Consider the following 20,010-nt stretch of genomic DNA (forward strand, 5'->3'; position numbering starts at 1 on the left):
GCTTGTTTACTTTCAAGCCTTTAAGTCCCCAGACGCTATAGGTCTCAGTAGCCGGGCACCATCAGCCTTCTTCACCACACTCCGCCAGGGCTTTAGATGTGAATATTTAGCTTCCCTTTTATACTTAGACATGCAAACTATTTTAGTCAAAGCAGGCAACCTTTAAACTTCTGTGCACCCAAGGCAGTTAACTTTTTACTGTTTTGAACTTTATAACTTAGTGGTCAACTTGGAATGACTTGTCTATTCATGCCTTTATAACTCCTATCAAATGAATGTGCGGGACCATGCAGATAGGGTATGTGCCACTGAGTATACATAAATGAACCATCTCAGATGCAGGAAGAGAGAGAATCCCACGAACATCAAGGAAGAAAGAGAAACCAGCAGAACGGGTACCAGAGCCCTGTCTGAAGTGGTGGAGGCAACAGAGGCACCTGAGGCTGCAGCACCAAGACCAGGAAACAGAGTGGAGGAGTAGCACTGAGAATTCGAGGAGGATAAATGGATGGGCTTCCTACCTCATGGATGAAGGCAGAGGCCAAGCTCCATGAGACTTTGAAGCAGAGCACCAGAGAGAGCTATACCTGTCACTATGGCTAAGAGGAGGCGTTGCACACTAAAGAACTGTGTCCTACACAATTTGTAATTTGTTAGCTTCCCTAAGAAGCCCCATAGTTGTGGGTGTTGTCTGTGGGGCACTGGGACCATTGCAGTGAACTATCAAATCTGAAAGTGGAGTGCCATGGAGAGATAGCTGGTGTTATAATAGGGTAAAGAAGGATGGAGGGAAGGGGCATGTTTGACAATTAATTTTTTACTGTTTTGAACTTTATAACTTAGTGGCCGACTTGGAATGCCTTGTCTATCCATGCTTTATAACTCCTACCAAATGAATGTGTGGGACCATGCAGATTAGGGTATGTGCCACTTCGTATGTGTCACGAAGCCTTGGCATTGGGCTGATGTGGAGCTGAATTCTCCTTTGTATTATAAAAGGTTATCAGACATGGCCCCCATGCCATTTCTTCACTCGTATAATAAGAGTTCACTCATTCTCAGCTATGTTCCTTAGTATGACGCTTGTCTTTAAGTTTGTCACACTGTGAGGACGTGCATCTTTCTGTGATGCTGGAAACTATGAGCTAGTATTTTAAATATCAGTATCATCACCTGTGATGGACAGATTTCAAGGGAGCTTCCAGACTGAGACCAGGGAGTCTTTAAAAAGTTGAACTCAACTGAGATTTCAGATTAGATAGAGCAGACAAGCGAAGCATCCATCAAAGAACAGCGCCTTTTCAGGAAAGAATGGCATGGGACTTTCAGAAACATGAAGTTTCCACTTGCCCCTGAGTGGCACAATTGTTTTCCACTTAACTACAACTGAAAAAAAATTGGCAGTGCAAATCCACCTTGACGATCTACTTCCATAAGTCTACAATTACTGAAAACCCTGTGGACCAAAATTATATTCTGAAATATGTAAAGTTACTGTCTGACAATGATAAGTTTTTGTTTTTATTGTTTAACAAGTCTGAAGACTCACCTCTATCAGGACTTGTTACGTGAAAGAAAAATAAACTTGCATCATGTTTGAGCCAATGTATGTTTTTCCTTCTCTGTTAGGACATATATTAAAAAATATATGCTATCTCTTTGTTACATTCTCCAGTCTCATCTTCTAACCTTCTGTTTCTCATTAGCAGACACTCATTTAAAAAACCTTATGTATTCTTGTACCTTCACCGGAAATGAGTTCCAAATATCCCTATGACTGGATCCCTTACTTTTTCAAGTTCCTTAATATTCAGTATATTTAATAAATTTTAGATAAATATCATTTTCCCTTAAATAAGTTCATATACCACTCTCAATCTTCTTAAACACTACAGATTTATCAATAGCTTCACTAATCTGACTGAATTTTCAATGATTTCCTATAGAACATAAATAAAGTTTATCTTTTTTTCTTTTGTACTCCTTGACTGCTATTGAGGGAATTTAGTAGGGTAGAATTTCCCCGTGGGATTCTGAGACCATAACTCTTTACAGGATTAAAAGGTTTTATCTTTTTCTCTAAGAGCTGTCAGTGATTTTGAACTGCAGACCTTGTGGATTGCAGTAGGAAGACATAACCCACTGTGCCACCAGGCCAAAGCCCCCGCCCCCGTTTCATGACTCAATAATTCTCATTTACCTGCGAATCCTAAATATTAAACAATAGAAATACTGAAGGAAAATTATTCAGCACACTACAAGGAAATGAAATTAGCAAACAATTATCAATATCCTTCACACAGCCTAACAATAGCCAATCATGAATAAGTTTAACTGGAATTTTAAAATATATATCTCTTCCTGCATGATGGTCCTAAGACCCTAAGTAATCAAGATTACTAGTATCTGAACCTCATACGATAGCAGCAACCCCTTGGCAATGTTACATCCATCTAGTCTCATTGATTCACAAACAAGCCACACAAAGTTTTGGAAAAGTGGAAGCTTTTTGTATTTGAAGAAAACGGACAGCAAACAGGAGGAACACATTCATAATGAATCCATCCCCTAGACTCAGAAGGTCGTTATTGCATCTCTTCGCTAGTTAGAAAATTATTATTTTATCCTTGTTGCTCACCATTAAGCTTTTTAAAAAATATCCCTACTATTTTATTTACAACACTTCTATTAAATGCTTTGCTTTGTACTTAAAATAGATCATTGGATTTTGTGGCAGCTACATAATCTCCTGTCAACTTGAGCAAAGGGGTGGAGTTTAGCCTGTCGATCAGGTCATAGGCTATGAGGCCTCATAACAATTCTATTATGAGGTCTTCTCCTGAGGACTCTGGGAACTCCGGTCTTCCTCCCTGGAGGCAAGACACACACTCCATGCTTCACATTCCTGTTGACAAGCCACATGGAGACACACTGATATAGACAGAGCCCTGGAACTGAAGGAGCCACGTGGAGACCCACGCCATCAACGAGAAACTTCCACTGCCACTGGAGCTGCAAGACTTTCTACCCACTGGCCTGTGATCTGCCTGTATTCAGCATCATTGAATGACTGTGTAAGGCTAAGGAGGAATTTATGGACTAGTATTGACATATGGACTAATATCAGACTTATAGACTTGATCTGGACTGAACTGGGATGTTTCTTAATATATAATTGCTCTTTGATATAAAATTCTCTTTTACACATATATGAATGTCAAGGAATTTGTTTCTCTAATCTATTTGGACTAACATAGGTTTAAATGGTTTCTTTCATTTTTGAAATAATTTTATTGGGAGCTCTTACTGATATTATAACAACCCACAATTCAATTAGATCATGCATAATTGTACATTGCTGTCACTATCATTTTCAAAACATTTTATTTCTTCTTGAACTCTGATATCAGCTACCCCCCAGGAGTCCTTATTATTATATTATATATAATACATATAATGCTATTTCTTACACCATCCAATGTATCCATTCACCTACAGTTCTGTTATTCATTCCCCTTGAGTAGGGTTATACAGTCATAATTTCTATCAGTTCCCACTTCCCCTCCAGCCTCCCATCTCTTTCTATACCCTCAGGGAATCATTACTCCCATTACTATTTCTGAAGGGTTTATCTATCTTGGATTTCATGCATTGAACAAACTTAATTATACAAATGAACATACACTGATCTCACAAGATTGATGAGGAAAAACTAAGACCATAATAGTACGGCAAGGAAATATTAAATGAATAGAGAATAGTTATGCGTTTCATCAGTGCTATCCTGCACCCTGGATATATCAGCCTTTCCATGTGGCCCTTCTCTGAGGGACTGTCTAATTATCTCACAGGTTTTGGGTCTCTATTTTGTCTACACTCCTTCACATCAATCTGATTGCTTGATCTTGAATTTTTGATAATACCTATTTTCATCAATACCTCATGATCACCCAGGTTGGTGTGCTTCTCCATTGTGGGCTTTGTTGCTTACCTAGATGGCCACTTGTTTAACTTCAAGCCTTTAAGACCCCAGATGGCACATCGTTTAATAGTCAAGCAACATCATCTCTCTTCACCACATTTGTTTATGCACCCATTTTGTCTTCAGCAAGCATGTCAGAAGGTGAGTATCATACATGTCACCAGTCTTTATATATTCACTTATATACAGATCTATATTTATACCTCATTCCTGTGCCCCAAACCTCGAGGGTGACGTTCCTCCTCAGAGCAGCTTGTTCAGAGAGAAAACTGCAGGACCAGCCTCGGCTGCAGACATGACACCCCCCTCCCCTAGACAGCAGCACTACAGAGGGTAGCACTGAAGATACAGCTCGCGGCATGGGGCATGCTTTTGGTCTGACCCTCCCTCGTGGGGGCAAACCAAAAGGGGAGTGCAGCAGCAGAACATTAAGCTTTGAAGTGGCTATTGCTCACCCAAAAACCAAAGAATGTGAGAACGGTGAGAGAACTATGGCCGTTAGGTTTCCAAAGGACTTCCTCCTGTCAATTAAAAAAATCCAAACTGTTCTGAAAGTTATAAAATAGACTTGAACAAACAGAGATGCATGCTGTGGATATATAAATATCAGTAATATATCAATTCTTACTAAACTAATGTAGAATTTTATCATGATTGCAATCACCATACCAGTATACTTTTCTGAAATGGACAATTCAATTACTGGTGTTTATATGGAAAAATAATGATACATGGACAACTGAAAATAATTAGAAGGATTGTAAAAGATATATCACCAAAACTATGAAGATTGAAAATACACTATTTGGAAAGACTGTTGAGAAATTAAATATTATACTGATGTATGACTGATGGTATTATAAGAGGACAAACCCCTGTGTAACTGCTTTTTAAATGGAATAAAATGTTATAAAAATTCACCTTTATGATCCACTAGTAGCTGTTCAAGGAATTTATCTTTAATATATACTTAAACATAAAATTAGTATATATGTAAGTTTATTTCTTATATCAATATACCATTTAAAAAATATTGATGACAGCCTGAAAGCCCAAATATAGAGGATTGTTTTGCTGTAATTCATGCATGTCTGGGTGTACTATTCAGCCATGAAGATAATAAGGGACATTTCTAGAATGGATATAGAGAAATTTGTAAGATTTTGAAAAGAAAAAAAAAGAATGTAGTATTCTATGTATTATCTAGGTAAGATAGAAAATAAAAACTTCACGAATCTGATAATTTTATGTAAGAAAATCACAAAGTATAAATAGGGACAGGTTGCATAGTGTGACAGGGCTCGATAAAGGAACGATACTCTTCTGAAATACTTTTGGAAACTTTAATATTCTACATACTAGAAATTTAAATTAGCAAGTTCAGATAAAAATAAAAACTGAACGAAGATACTTTAATAAACATTGATTATAATTCTAATAAAACCAATTTGAAAGGTAAATGCTAACATTTATCTAAGTTATAAGCACTATATTTTGATTCTATACCAAAATACCAGAGCAGAGCTGTAGGACAGGGGCTTGGACTTTATATATATATATATAAAGTAGATTTTTCTTTCCATATAATATGGAGGAAGATTCCACTAAACTGTCACTGTATTATGTAGGATCCAACAACCGAGGCAATATATAATTTTTCTGGGGGAGCCACCTATTGTTCTAGTAACAAATATGGAATAGAGGAAGGCAAAGTAACTTGTGGAGGTTGGACTGTACTGGAGGTATTAGTGCCAACTTCTGATTTCTGCTATATTCCTATATGCACATGGATGCTCAGATGTATACACAGAATTCTTCCTTATGCTCTGGGGACCTAGACGCAAGCTATTCCCAATTATTGCACAGCTATTGGTTCCTAATTATCATTCCTTTTTAAAAGGAGTAAGTTATCCTTAGCGCAATGTCTGATTTCAATAGGGCCCAAGGAAGATAAAGTTTGTTTAGAAATACCTTGTTGCACTACAAAGTCAGGCAGTGGTCAAAAATGGTGCAAAAAGGTTAAAATAATCTGGTAACTGATTTAAAAATATTGGGAGTAAATCTGAGAAAATGGAATCAAGCAAGAATAAAGAACCAACAAACCTACTGGAGGGAAAGTCATCGATTAAAAAAAATGTACATGCAAATACATATTTATAAACAATAGACTCAAATCCCACACAAATGAACATTGGGCAAGAAAATTGCTGTTGTTTTTCTGGTAGAATGCTAAGCACTGGCGTCAGTATATTTCTAATGCCAGTACTATTAGCGTCAAGAACAGATCTGTCTTGGCAGCAGTGCAGCCAGAATGCTCATTAGACGTGAGGATGATGAGATTTCATCTCGTACGCTGTGGTCATGTTGTCAGGAGGTCCTGGTCTAAAGAAGGACACGATTCTTGTTAAAGTAAAGGGTCAATGATAAAGAGGAAGACCCTCATTGCAGTGGAAGGAAACAGTGGCTGCAAAACTGGTTTCAAACACAATGGTGACGTGGATCATGCAGAATTGTTAGTGTTTCATTCTCTTGTACACAGATTTGCTGCGAGTCAGAGTGCCGTGGAGGTCACCTAACAGTCACAAGACCATCCTCAAGATTAACCATTCAAGCATCACTTGATGAAATGTGATAGGAATATTTAATTTCATATTGCTATATATTGTGTGACCTCAAAATATCTCAATTCAGATAGTTAATTTTTGCAGAAATAAAATAAAAATACAAAAAATTTAATGCAACATATCTATATCATTAAATGGGTTATTAAATATAACATTACCAGTAAAGGGCTAAGCGTCTAATGGCATGCTATCTGTGTTCTTGTGTCTCAGTGAAAACCCATTACCAGGATCTAATCATGACAAACCTCAGACAAACCCAATTGGAGAGACATTTTACAAAACAAATAGGCTCTACTTTTTTAAAGCATTAATATTATGAAAGACAATAAAAGGCTTAAAAACTGTTTCAAGTTTAAGGAACCTAAAGAGGCATGAAAAGCAAATGCAGTACAAATCCTGAACTGTATCCAGTACTGGAGAGAAAAATGCTATAAAACGTATTATTGTGCCAATTTCAAGAAATTGAAATTCAACTATTTTAGGCAAAAGCATTATAACAATGTTAGTTGCCTGAATTTCATAAGCATCCTGTGGTTATAAAAGGGAATGTGGATTGGAAATATTTTTAGAAAACATACATGGAGGTATTAAGGGACATAATGTATACAAAATACAGATTAAATAAAGTATGCATATTATATTACTTTATTTATACTATAAATGTTCCTCTACCCGCTGTCTAGAGGGGATGATAAATCTGGTAAAGTAGTAACATGATTAGGGGACTCTGGATGTGCAGCAGTTAAAAGTGTAGGGCGGTAACCAAAAGGTCCGTGACACAGCCCACGAGTTGTTTCAGGAGAGCATGATGGAGCAGTCTTTCTGTGTCAAGATTTACAACCGTGGGACCTCTACAGCATCGCTTCACTCTGTCTATAGGGCACTGAGTTCTGAGTTTGGGTGAATCTGCATAAATGAGGTTTACATGCTGTTTACACGTTTGAAAGTTTAATTTCAGCTATTTGTAAATAAAATACTTTTTAAAAAGGCATAAAATAATCATCACAAAAATGTCAAAGTTGGAAAGATATTTGTGAATATTGCTAATACTCATATATAATCAGTTTTTATAATTCATTGTGTTTGAATAAATGACAAAGAGGAAATTAAATGCCATGAATGGATAATTCACAGAAAGAAGTCAACAAGTGCAGGTAGAAATTATTTTTGAAATATAGATGTTGATCAGTAAAAAATAAAAATTCATTTTAGCCATAAATCTACTTTTATTATTTCTTTGCCCCTTTTTCTCTCTTTTATAATGCACAAATTACTGCAAAGACCCACATGATACTTAGAGAAGCCTAATTTAATGCAAGCTTTTCAGAAAGCAATTGGCAGTATTTATCTGGATCATTAAAAATGTTTATATACTCTAGTCCATTAATCCTGCTTCTATAATTATTTTTTACATAAAATTATCTAGAAGGCAATTAAAATAATGTATATGAAGGCGTTCATTGCACATAATAATATATAGAAAATATTAATACACATTATAGATCAATCCTGCTTAGAATGTTTTAATATAAAGGAATATTATAAAGCTCCCAAAATTGTAAGTTTTAAACTTAACTCAGTTAATAATTTTATGATTAAATATGTTTTTTCTTTAATGGAATAAATTTCATAGTGGAGATAAAATATCTACAATTTTACCCCCACATAGAGAGACAATGAAAGGAAAATGTATGTCATTTAAGGCAGAATTATAAGGTATAGTTTATACACACACTCACACATTAGGGGCATTTTTCTAAGATGAAATTTTGTAGACAGCACTTCCAGGGAGGACGTGTCCTTGAGTGTCTGCCTTGCCCTTCATATCATTGACCTTATAATGTGTTATAAAACATAACACAAAGTAGTAATTAGCCGAAGACAACCGCTGAGTCTATTTGCCCTTGAACCAAAGTCAGAGAAGGGTATGGGGGGAGTTGGTTCTATGAATTAAAATGTATTATGAGGCAGAGTTTTGCATTGTTAATTATTGAGTGCTTAAACAAGAAGTGTAAGTGTTTCCTAGGTTTAATACAACGTTTTGCATCTGTGTATAAGACGGTAAAAAAAAGTAGCAGTCTGAATCCACATTCTTCCCTGTACTTCCTAGTGAATTGGCTAACTGGAAAACAATCATGAACTAGATAGTGACAGAGTTCACTATTATTTTGTTGTTGTTGTTTGTCCTAAGTATTGGGTGGTATTACTTGCAAGTATTCTAATGTCTTACTTTGATTACTCCCCTAACATTTAGTCCTACCAAGAAAGTTGAGTCTACTCAAAATAAAGGGAGTGGTTTACTGCACAGCAGACACATATATGTTAATATAAAATGGCGATCACTTACAACTGGATGTGATCAGGATAAAATAGAAAGGAGACCGGGTGGTTGGTGGTGAGGTGCTTGGCTGCTAACTTCAAGCTCAGCTGTTCAAAATGCTTTGCCTTGTTCCATCCAAGTCCTCCTCTGAATTTAGCGTGACCCTCTGGCGGCTCCCTGTCAATGTGCTGTTGCAATCACTGTTGGATGAGCTTCAGGAAAATTTTACTTGCATGTGATATTAATAATATTATTCTATCATTTGAGCATTCTGTTGGGTCACCTTCTTTGTAGTGGGTACCATGTAGATCTCGTCTAGTCCGTTGGCCAAATCGCTGTCTTCTAAATTTCCTGGCATAAATGAGTGTTTCCAGTGCTTCATCAACTTGTTGAAACATTTAAATTGATATTCCATCAATTCCTGGAGCCTTGTTTTTAGCTAATGCTTTCCATGAAGCCTGAGCTTCTTCCTTCAGCACCATTGAGCCGTGCTCAGATGCTGCTTCCTGAAATGGTGGAATGATGACTAGTTCTTTTTGGTACAGTGACTCTGTGTACTCTTTCCATCTTCTTTGGATATTTCCTGCATCATTCAATATTTTGCCCATAGAATCTTTCAATATTGCAAGTCAAGGCATGGGTTTTCTTCTTGTACTTTTTGAGTTTAAGATCTGCTGAGTGTGTTCTTCCTTGTTGGTTTTCTAACTTTAGGTCTTTGCACATTTTGTTATAATATTTTACTTTGTTTCCTCAAGCATCATTTTAAAGCTTTTCTGTTAAGCTCTTTTACTTCATTTGTTCCACTTCCTTAGCTCCTCTGAGCTTCAGAGCTATGTTCAGAGTCTCTTCTAACATCCACTGCGATCTTTTCTTTCTCCAGTATTTTTAATGACCTTTCGCTTTCTTCGTGTATGCTATTTTTAATATCATCTCACAGCTCTTCAAGACTTCTTTAATTAGCATTGAAGGAATCAAATGTGTTCTTGAAATTCACGTGGGGTAATCTCAAGGTCAAGCTTTAACTCTCCTGGATTTTATTTTTCTTCAACTTTAACCTGATTTTACATAAGAACATGTGATTGTCTCTTCCACGGTTGGCCCTTGGCCTAGTTTCAACTACTGATCTTGAGCTTCTCTTTGGTCGCTTCACACAGATGTAGTTACCTAGTTTTCTGTGTATTCTCTCTATACAAGTTCACATGTACAGTCACCCTGTGCTGTTGAAAACAGGGTATTTGAGATGAAGAAGCTGTTAATCTTGTAAAATGCTATAATGTGACCTCCCCCTTTGTTTCTGTCACCAAGACCCTGTTTTCCAACAACCATCCTTTCCTGTCTATTTCCAAACTTTGCATGGCACTACAGCTTGATTGTATATTTGATCTGTTTCAGACTGAAGAATTTGCTGAAATTCTTCAGTTTCATCATGACTAGGTTTAGTGGTTGGTGCATACTTTTGAATGATGTTTGCATTGATTAGATTTTCTTGAAGGGGAAGAGATATTATCCTACCCACAGGCAGCTTTGTGCTTCAAGATACATCTTGAAATGCCCCTTTTGAAGATAAATGCAACATCATTCCTCTGGAATGTGTTATTCCCAGCATAGTAAGCCACATGATTTTCTGAGTCACAAAGGGCTATGCCAGTCCATGTCAGCTCACGAATAGCTATATCAATCTTTATGCATTTCATTTCATTTTGTAAACTTCTAATTTTCCTAGATGGAGCTCTGCTGGTATGAGGGTAGGCATAGGACTACAATCTGCATAGTGAGCAGTTCTAAACCACCATCAGCTCCATGCTCTGCAGGAAAATGACCAGGGTTCCTCCTCCTCTAAAGAGTTACAGTCTTGGAAAACCACAGGTGGCCCTCTAAGTCCGCATTGACTTATTAGCAGTGGGTTGAGATTTTGCCAGACTCTGATTTCTTACATTCCAAGTTCCAATTATTAATTGATGTTTCCAGCAGTGTGCTTTCATTTGAGTCATGCCACATTAGCCAACGACAGTTCCAAAGCTCATTCCAGTCACGTCATTCTGGTAAACTCTTCTGTGAGAAGGTAGATCTTCCTCAGTCATATTGTGAGTGTCTCCTCACCTGAGGCACTGATTTTCCGGTACTAGCTCGGACAGTGTTCCACTACTCTTCATGAGGCATCAGTATCTCAGAGTATTTTAATGCTACCCATCAGGTTCTCAGTGGCTGTTTCCTCTGAAGTGCACAGCAGGTCCTTCTTTATTGCCTGCTCTTGGTCTGGATGTTCCACTGAAACCTCTTCAATTCTTATGACCCCCAACTTTGAAATATCTGTGACATCGCTTCTGGCGTCACCGTGATACACAGCCGCCAGAGTACAACAAGCTGGCAGACAGACAAGTGGTGGAAGGAATGGTAGCTATAATTTAAAAGGGCCTTATTAATGGACTATATCACAATTCTCAACATCTGCACTATCCTTAAAAATCTTTATTATAAGTAATTATAATTTATAGAATATTTCCATTTGGAACACCAATAGTTACTTATTCAACAATTTTTATTTAGTTAGTCACTGGGAAGAACAAGAAGTGTAATTCCCTGAAAAATTACAAACTTTAATTCTGTCAGTTACTTATCTACCTAATATTATGAGAACCAACATGAGAAAACTAAATTTAAATTAAGCAAATCAGAATTGAAATATCGTTTGGTGGGTTTTTTCCTGCTACAAACAGGAAAGCTCCCGTGGTGGGCTAGTGGGCTAAGCATTGGGTTTTAACCACAGAGTGGTGGTTTGAATCAACCAGCTGCTTTGAGAAAGAATGAAGAAGCAGCCTGCTTGTGTAAAAGTTTACAACTTCAGAAACCTTAAGAAGTTTTACTCTGTCCTATAGGATAAGGTGTAATTGAATCAAAGGCAATGGGTGTGGGTTTACTTTGGATCATATATCCTATAGGATAAAACTAATGAAGACATTTTAACTAAGATTAAATAGGTTTCATAATAACTTTTTAAAATAAAGATACTATTGATAGAGGGGGTGAAAGAGACTGTTTTTAATCAAAATACTGGAAATGTAACAGAATTTAAGATTTACTATGTTAAATATTCAAAAGGTAAGAGCACCCACCCTTGCAGTAAAAATGTCTTTGAAACTTAATCCATAGAGATGTTCCAACTCGGGAAGGAGGCCAGCAAGGGCATTGAGATTAACGAGGGAGCATCAGACCTGAAGGGATGGTGGTCTGATGCCTCCTGGAGAAATGTAGACATCAATTGTTTCTTGTGTAACTTCTTTTGTTGCATTGTTTGGGGTCCTGAGTTTATTGCAAAACCTTCTAAATATGGTGTGGGATCATTGCAAATCCTATGTTTTACTACATAGTTTAAGGCATATAATTTGCTTGATTTTCACTGATTTTTGAAGCAATTTGGAGGTAGCAGACTCCATTGTTTCCATTGTAGAAATAAACTTAGAGCTTCTCAAATCAACTTGGTCTCTGTCTTTGGTTGAAACCATGACAAGCAATTCCGGACCCAGTTTGAAAATTATATTTATGTCATTTCCTCAGTGCTTGTTAGCCTAAACACTTAATGCAACGCCAATTATCCCCACATCACTCCTTTGATTATTGTACAGCAAGTTTTAAACTCGTCTCTGAATATTCCACATCTTGCAGAAATCAATGTGTGTCTCTAGGGTGATATTTTGCTAGTATATCTGATATCTTTGGTCTTTATGTCAGTACTCTTCATAATTCAAGCTCTAATTGTTTCTACTAGCATTTTTAAAGTAGTATTTCATTGAATTTTAGATGAAAGTTTACACAGAAAATTAGCTTTCCCTATAGGAATATTGATACCAATTTTTCCATGCCATTGTTTAGTGTTTTACTATGTGCTCATATTTTTATTATTTCCATTCTGTTTACTGTTGCCATTGCTTTACCTTCCCTTTCTCTCCTTGTCTTCTTATCTTTGACTTTGGATAAATATTGATCTTTTAGTCCCACATAGCTAATTACTAAGTGGAACTCATTATTCTTCATGAGAACTTGATTATTCTCAGCATATTCTGTATATGTATGTTTCATTATAAGGTATTTCACAAACTTATTATTTGCGTCTCATATTAGTTCATTATATTTGCGCAGCACAATTAATTGAGCTGTTCCTTCATTGAGAGACACTGGCAGTTTCCATCTCTTGGCTGCTGTATGTTTGCTCTAAGAGCAGCTCAAATCCTTGAGTAACTGTTCAAATCATCGTCTTCTTCATTTCTTCTTCTATAAGAAAGAGCTCTGGGTCACATGATTCACTGCAAAAAGTAATTATCTTACCAATAATATTGGAGATGTTAACACATCAGTGTATAAAAAAGTGTCAGTAACTCTGAATCATCAACTATTTTGATGTGATTATAGAAATGGAGAAACGCTGGGAGTGCAGAGGTTAAGCCCTTCGCTGAGGGTTAGCCGCCCCCAGCCACAAGCTTGCCTGCAGGAGGAAGACATGCTGGTCTGCTTCCGTGAAGACACCGCCTTGGAAACCCGATGGAGGAAGTATACTCTTTTTTTTCTTTCTATCTGGAGAATTTATTTAATTATAAAAATGAAATTTCTTCATATCACAGGTCTTTCGTTCCAGCACATAGATTACAGATACAACAAGTTTTCACTACTCCAAGTCAGTGAGCTATGTCTGATTGAAGTGATGTTAACCTTAAACACTTGATTACAGGGTTCTCTACCAGGTGTCTCCACTGGAAAGTCAGGTGGTCCTTTCCATAGGCCATCTTTGGATGTGAGTCACTAAGTAAGAGAAACTTATTCTACAACCTCACATTGAAATATGAGAATGCGAGCCTAGAACATTTCTGATATGGTCTCATGTGGACCACTTGCAAAAGTGAGCACTAATCTTTGAATATAGAAATTAAAATATTGAAAAAGTTTTACATAAATTCCTTCAGATAGATAAGGAAGTGCTCTCAAAGAGAAAGAACGCTTCTTGGAGAGAAGAAAACATCTAGAACACTCCTGAAATCGTTTGAGGTGTACAAATTCAGGCATATCATTTAAATGAATGTCATCCAGTCTTAGGTGTACATAGACACAGGGATACACCCGATTTAGGGGATACATGATGTGATGGGAAGAATCAGAGGACATTAGAGAATGAGGCTCTTCTGCCTAGTACAATATATAACTCTGGTAGAATATGGCTACTATTTTCTTCTCTCCAGTTCATTTCATCTCCACATTTTACTATTCAATTAGTAGAAACAATTTTCAATGATTGTTCTTTAGAAAAGAAACTCTGGAAGCAGAGTGGATTATGTGTTGGGTGACTAACTACAGGGTCAGCAGTTCAAATCCACCAGCTGCTCTACGGGAGAAAGAGGAAACTTTCTGCTCACATAAAGATTTTCAGCCTTGGAAACTCAAGGGAAAGATGTACTTTTCCCTGACAGGGTCACTACGCACCAGAAGGAACTCCATGGCAGGAGGGTTTTGGTTTGTTTGTTTTTTTCCAGAGAGAGAGAGAGATCATTTCCTGAGTTCTTAAGTAGTTTTTATTACTTTTTGCTAGAGAGAATGCTCTTGAAATCCCGGACTTTCCATTGAAAGAGCCAGAGTAAATATTTGTCACTTTATATTGATTTTAAAAGCTTGGCTTCCAGTGCAAATTCTTAATAATGAAGAATTCAAGAATACGGAGGAGAATGCCATCCAATTTTAAATCATAAATGAATAATTTTAATGATGTAGCAAACATAAGGTAATCAGGGATAAGATGACAAAGATTGGGGCATTGTTTTCAGTAGCCACCATCTGTCTGTCAATTTGTTGTATTTATCTGGAAAGGATGCTACTCAGGTTTGGGAAGGTCTGCCACAAATATCAAAAATACCAGGAGGATCACTTAGAGTGAGCACATTGCAGCAACACTTTCAGAGTAAGGTAGATAAGAACGACCTGGTGATCCACTCCCCAAACACCATCAAGGAAATGTATATGTGTTACAAAAGAGCATTGCTGGACAATCACTGACACACTGGAGAAGGACATAAGATTGGCTGAAGCAGAGGACTGGCAAGAAGGGGCAGCTCTTTGGTAGGGAGATGGAGTGATTAGAGAACACACTCAAACATGATGATGGTAAGGATGATGCAGAATCAAGCAAATTTTCATTTTATTGTAAATAAAGTCACCAGTTACAGAGGAAACTTGATGTTATGCATCTAGCTATCAGCTGTCTATCATTTACTTATCTATGCATAAGAGAATAGAAGTGACATTAATGACTTTGCTGGCCAGAAGTTGAGTCAGAAGAGAAAATTGCCTAATTCCTAGGGTATACTTAACAATTAATCCAGAGACGTGAGTCTGCACAGTGTGCAAGCAGTACAGAGGAAATGTCTGAAAAAGAACGAATAGCCATGTGGTTCCGGGAGAAACTTTATAGAGACCTTTGAATTCTAATGTGCTGCCTGTGGAGATCATTAAACGTTTCTAAGTTTGCTGAGAATCGCAAAGCAGTAGAGTAGATGTCCATACATATGAGTGAGTGTCACATGAAATGGGGAAGGAGCACTTCAGAACCTGTTGACTTGGTTAAGTCAGGCAGTAGGTACGAATACCTATATCAACTGGACAGAAGTAATATGAAAACAATAACTGAAGACAACAGAAGCATCTTCATCCTGCGGTTCAGTAATCCTCCCTGGACATAAGATGTCAGGAAATGAGAGAATATAAGAGTGAAAGGAGTACCTTGAATGAACAAAAAAGACATAACATTTCCGCATTTTTGTTTATTTTTTTCATATTGAAATTTAGTTCAGATGTATTTTGTTTTTGGGGATAACCCTCTTGAATAGTTGTCATATGCTATTTTCCGTATATGAAACCCAGAATTGACGAATCTATAGACAGTAAGGACAATAAGGGTCCCTGCGAGGGACAGTGGGGAAGGGAGCGGCAAAGGGCAGCTGATCTCAAAAGGTTCAAGAAGAAAGAGGACGGTTTGAATCTGATTGTGGTAGCAATTGTGCAATACTGCTTGATGTGACTGAACTATGGAATGATGTGATACCTATATTAGCTCCTAATAAAATAGTTTGGAATAAAAAAAACTTTCAACTAGAAAGAAACAGTGTTTCTTTAGCTTTCAAGAACATGTTTATTATTGCTGCCAGGTGTTGCTTGGTGAGCCCTTACTGATAGCAATCCTACATGCAGCAGAATCACACTGTTTCGTCCTGTATCATGTTCACAGTTGTTGTTAAACGAGCTCACTGTTGTAGCCATTGTGCCAATATGAATCCTTGGGGGACTTCCCTTTCTTTGCTGACCTTCCACTTCACCAAGCAGGATGTCTTTTTCCATGGCTATGCATCGTTCATTTGATCTCTTGACTGCTGCATTCATGAGTATTGATTGTGAATTCAAGCCAGATGAAATTTTTGACATCTTCAACTTTTTCTCCATTTATCATGATGTTACTTACTGGTCCTGCTGTGAGGATTTTGGCTTTCTTTAAGTGAAAGTCATTGCGACTGAAATCCTTTATCTTCCTCCAAAGTGCTTCTAGTCCTCCTCACGTTCAGTAATGGACATTGTGTTATCTTTATTTCAAAGATTGTTAATAAGCCTTCCACCTATCTTCATGACACATTCTTCTTCATATGATCTAATTTCTCAGATTATTTGTTCACCATAGAGATTAAATAAGTATAGTGAGGGTATACAACCATGATGCATGGATTTCCTGATTTTAAACCATGTTGTTTTGTACATACACCTGTCTCTTGATCCACATACAAGTTCTGCATGAGTCCTATTAAGTGTTCTGAAATCCACATTTATCTCAAGGCTGTACAAAGTTTGTTATGATTCACACAATTGAATGCCTTTGCATAGTCAGGGAAGATTTGGCAAGATTTAAAGTCCATGTTCAGAAATGTATAGGTCTAAATGGAGGATATATCATTGAAATAATAGCTTCATGTTTTTATACTTTTGTTTAGTAAATATTTCTATTATCTTTTAGCATTTTTTTTACTTACACCCATATTTCATTCCTGAAATAACAATACTGTACAATTTAACTAGTGCCAGGAAAAGTTCTCCATCAAATCAATAAAACAAAACAAATTAAAAAAACACAGTAGTGACTCTTAGAAGGAACAGAAGAATGATGACTCCCATATTTGTTCATGTAACTATCTGCTGTGGATGGACAGCGGCACCAACTTAGCAGCAATATTTAATTTGGGAATCTCTTTGGTCTTTAAGGTAATTTAAACAGAGTGTCTGTTAAATTTCGGTTGCTGCTTAAAATGAATACTCATGGGTAATTGCAGGATGCTCTTCTTTTACAATAGATGAGACTTACAATACAAAAAGCTAATCATCGTTGCAGGAAGAGCTAGTATTCGACCTGTCCTGGAGTTCTAGAAGCTTAGGCATACTGTGTTATCTCCATCCATGCAGGGCTTTCACAAGCAAGGTATCATTATAGGTGGATCTGGGCAGCTATTACTCCATCAACCATCTTCTCTAAACCTTGGTCATGTTCCTTGAAAAGTACCAGAAGACAATATACGTATTAATCAGTATCTCCAATAAATGTATGATCAGCTACTTCACCACGTGTGTTTTTCCTGACTTTATGCATTATTTACAGATTAGGAAAAACATAGATGGTGAAGCAATAATCATAAATAAGTGTAAAAACTTATTTTATTGCTTTATAAGAATTTAAAATATTTTGTTATTTGGGGAAGTTTAAATACAATTTTGAACTATTATTTATGAAGTCAAAGACAACAAACAAAAATTGGAATTCTAAATTTGAATGGCGTTCCCAGGTTCTGAATGAATAGCGTTTATTAGAAAATCAGGATAGTTACAGAAAGTATTAATACACTATGTTAATTCTAGATTTGATGCATTGCACACTGATAAGAGAAGGTCATATGAATCATATGATGACATCAGGAAAATCATACATGAAGAAAGCAAAAGTTAGGTAAAAATGGAAAGGGAAGATAGAAAGACCAAAATACATGTCATCAGACTGTGAAACTTGCTCTTCAACAAATGGAAGGAATTTTGAAGTAAAAGAGCAAGGCAGAAGAATTCAGAGGGGAACTTGAGTAAACAAAGTATTGCAATTGTGTTAGTCTGCATTCTCTTGAGAAACAAAACCAGCGTGTGTTGTATCTATAGACAGATTTATTTCTAGAGATGACTTACCTAGCCTTCTCTTAGAACATGGAAACTGATGAACAGGAAGCTGGATGAGGAAGCCAAGACCGTGGACACACAACCTGATGTGGTGGATTGCGAGGTCTGAAATCAGACGAATGAGTCCACCGACAGTAATCCACTACCAGCTCCTGGGATCAGCAAATGGCACAACAGGGAATCTAAACCCAGACACAAGATCCAGCTCCAAAAGAAGGTGAAGTGCTAAAGCAGACTGAAAGTCCAAGGTCTCTCTTTCTCTAGCATTAAAAGGTGTATGACATCAAGGAGGTGTCGTTAGGCTGAGACAACATTGATAGGTTGAACTCCACCCTACTCTAACCCAGGAGAGTCTAGTTGACATAATCCCTTACTGTCGGTGCAATGACATTTACAAAGACTTGGAGTTAGAAATATGAAAGTGAAGAACACGTATGACATAGCTAAAGCTGAAAAAAACCTACAGAAATCAATTAACCCCGAGTTACAATATTGAAGGATTCTACAAAGAAAATATCGAGCCATGCAGAAAGCATCAAAAGAAGATGTAAAAAATGCAAAGTTACTGTACGAAAAATATGATGGGCATTCATCTATTTCAGGAGGTAGCATATAAGAACGAAGATCAATCTACATCTAAGGCATGGGGGGCGGGGTGTGTGTGTAAAAAGGCCCCCAGAATAAATAAAACACCAATTGGGATGTTTCAACAAATAGATGCAATCCTTGATGTTCTCATTCATCTATCCCAAGGAATTTGGAAGACAGCCACCTTGTCAACTGATATGTCATAAACTATATTTTTGCCCATTTAAAAGAAAGTGATCTGAAAATGCAGAAATTCTCTATCAGCTATATTAGTATCACATGCAAGAAAATTTTTTAAATGATTGAAACAATAAAATTTTTTAAATGATTGAAGCAGACATAGAACTGCTAGAAATTCAAGTGAGAGCCACAACAGGAATAGGAGTTGCATCAACAGATGGGTCATGGCAGAAAGCATGGAATACCAGGGAAAAAGGTTTACCTAGTTTTTTTCCTTAACTATGCCATTTGATTGTATTGAGCATAACAAATTATAATAAAATTTTAAATAATAGAACTAGCAAAAGACACATTTGTGTTGACACAGAGGCAAACATTCAAATAGAACAAAAGATGGTGTGTGGTTTAAATCAGGAAAGAGTGGATACTCTCACTATAGTTAGTCAATCTCTATGCTAAACAAATAATTGTAGAAGCCAAGCTGTGTGAAGAGTGTAACACTAGGATTGGAGGAACATAATATGCATGAAAAAGTTGGATAATGAACCAGGAAGACTGAAGAACAAATGATGTTAGAATAATGTGTTGATGAAAAATCCTAAGCATGCCACAGACTGCCAGGAGATTGAACAAAGCTGTTAGGAAAACACAGCTCAATGCTCCTTACAATGAGGATTGTGAGATCCGACTCTGGAGAAGGACATTGTGATTAGTAAAGATTCAGTAAAAGAGACCTGGTTAGACTAGTAAAGATTCAGTAAAAGAGACCTGGTTAGACTAGTAAAGATTCAGTAAAAGAGACCTGGTTAGACCAGATGATGCACAGCGGTACAGATGGGAATTAAAAACGCAGAGAATCTAGGACAGATGAACCTCTCAGGACCAAGGGTGACAGTGGCGATACCAGGAGGGAAAGGAGTGAAGAAAGGGGGAATGGATCACAAGGAGCTACATATAACCTCCTCTCTGGGGGACGGGCAGCAGAAGGGTGGGTGAAGGGAGACGCCGGACAGTGTAATATAAGATACAATAATAATTTATAAATTATTAAGGGTGCATGGGGGAGAGGGGAGGAGGAA

Source organism: Echinops telfairi, unplaced genomic scaffold, assembly GCF_000313985.2.
Source record: "Echinops telfairi isolate 266 unplaced genomic scaffold, ASM31398v2 ScPeMD7_7;HRSCAF=31, whole genome shotgun sequence".
NCBI classification, from domain to species: Eukaryota; Metazoa; Chordata; class Mammalia; order Afrosoricida; family Tenrecidae; genus Echinops; species Echinops telfairi.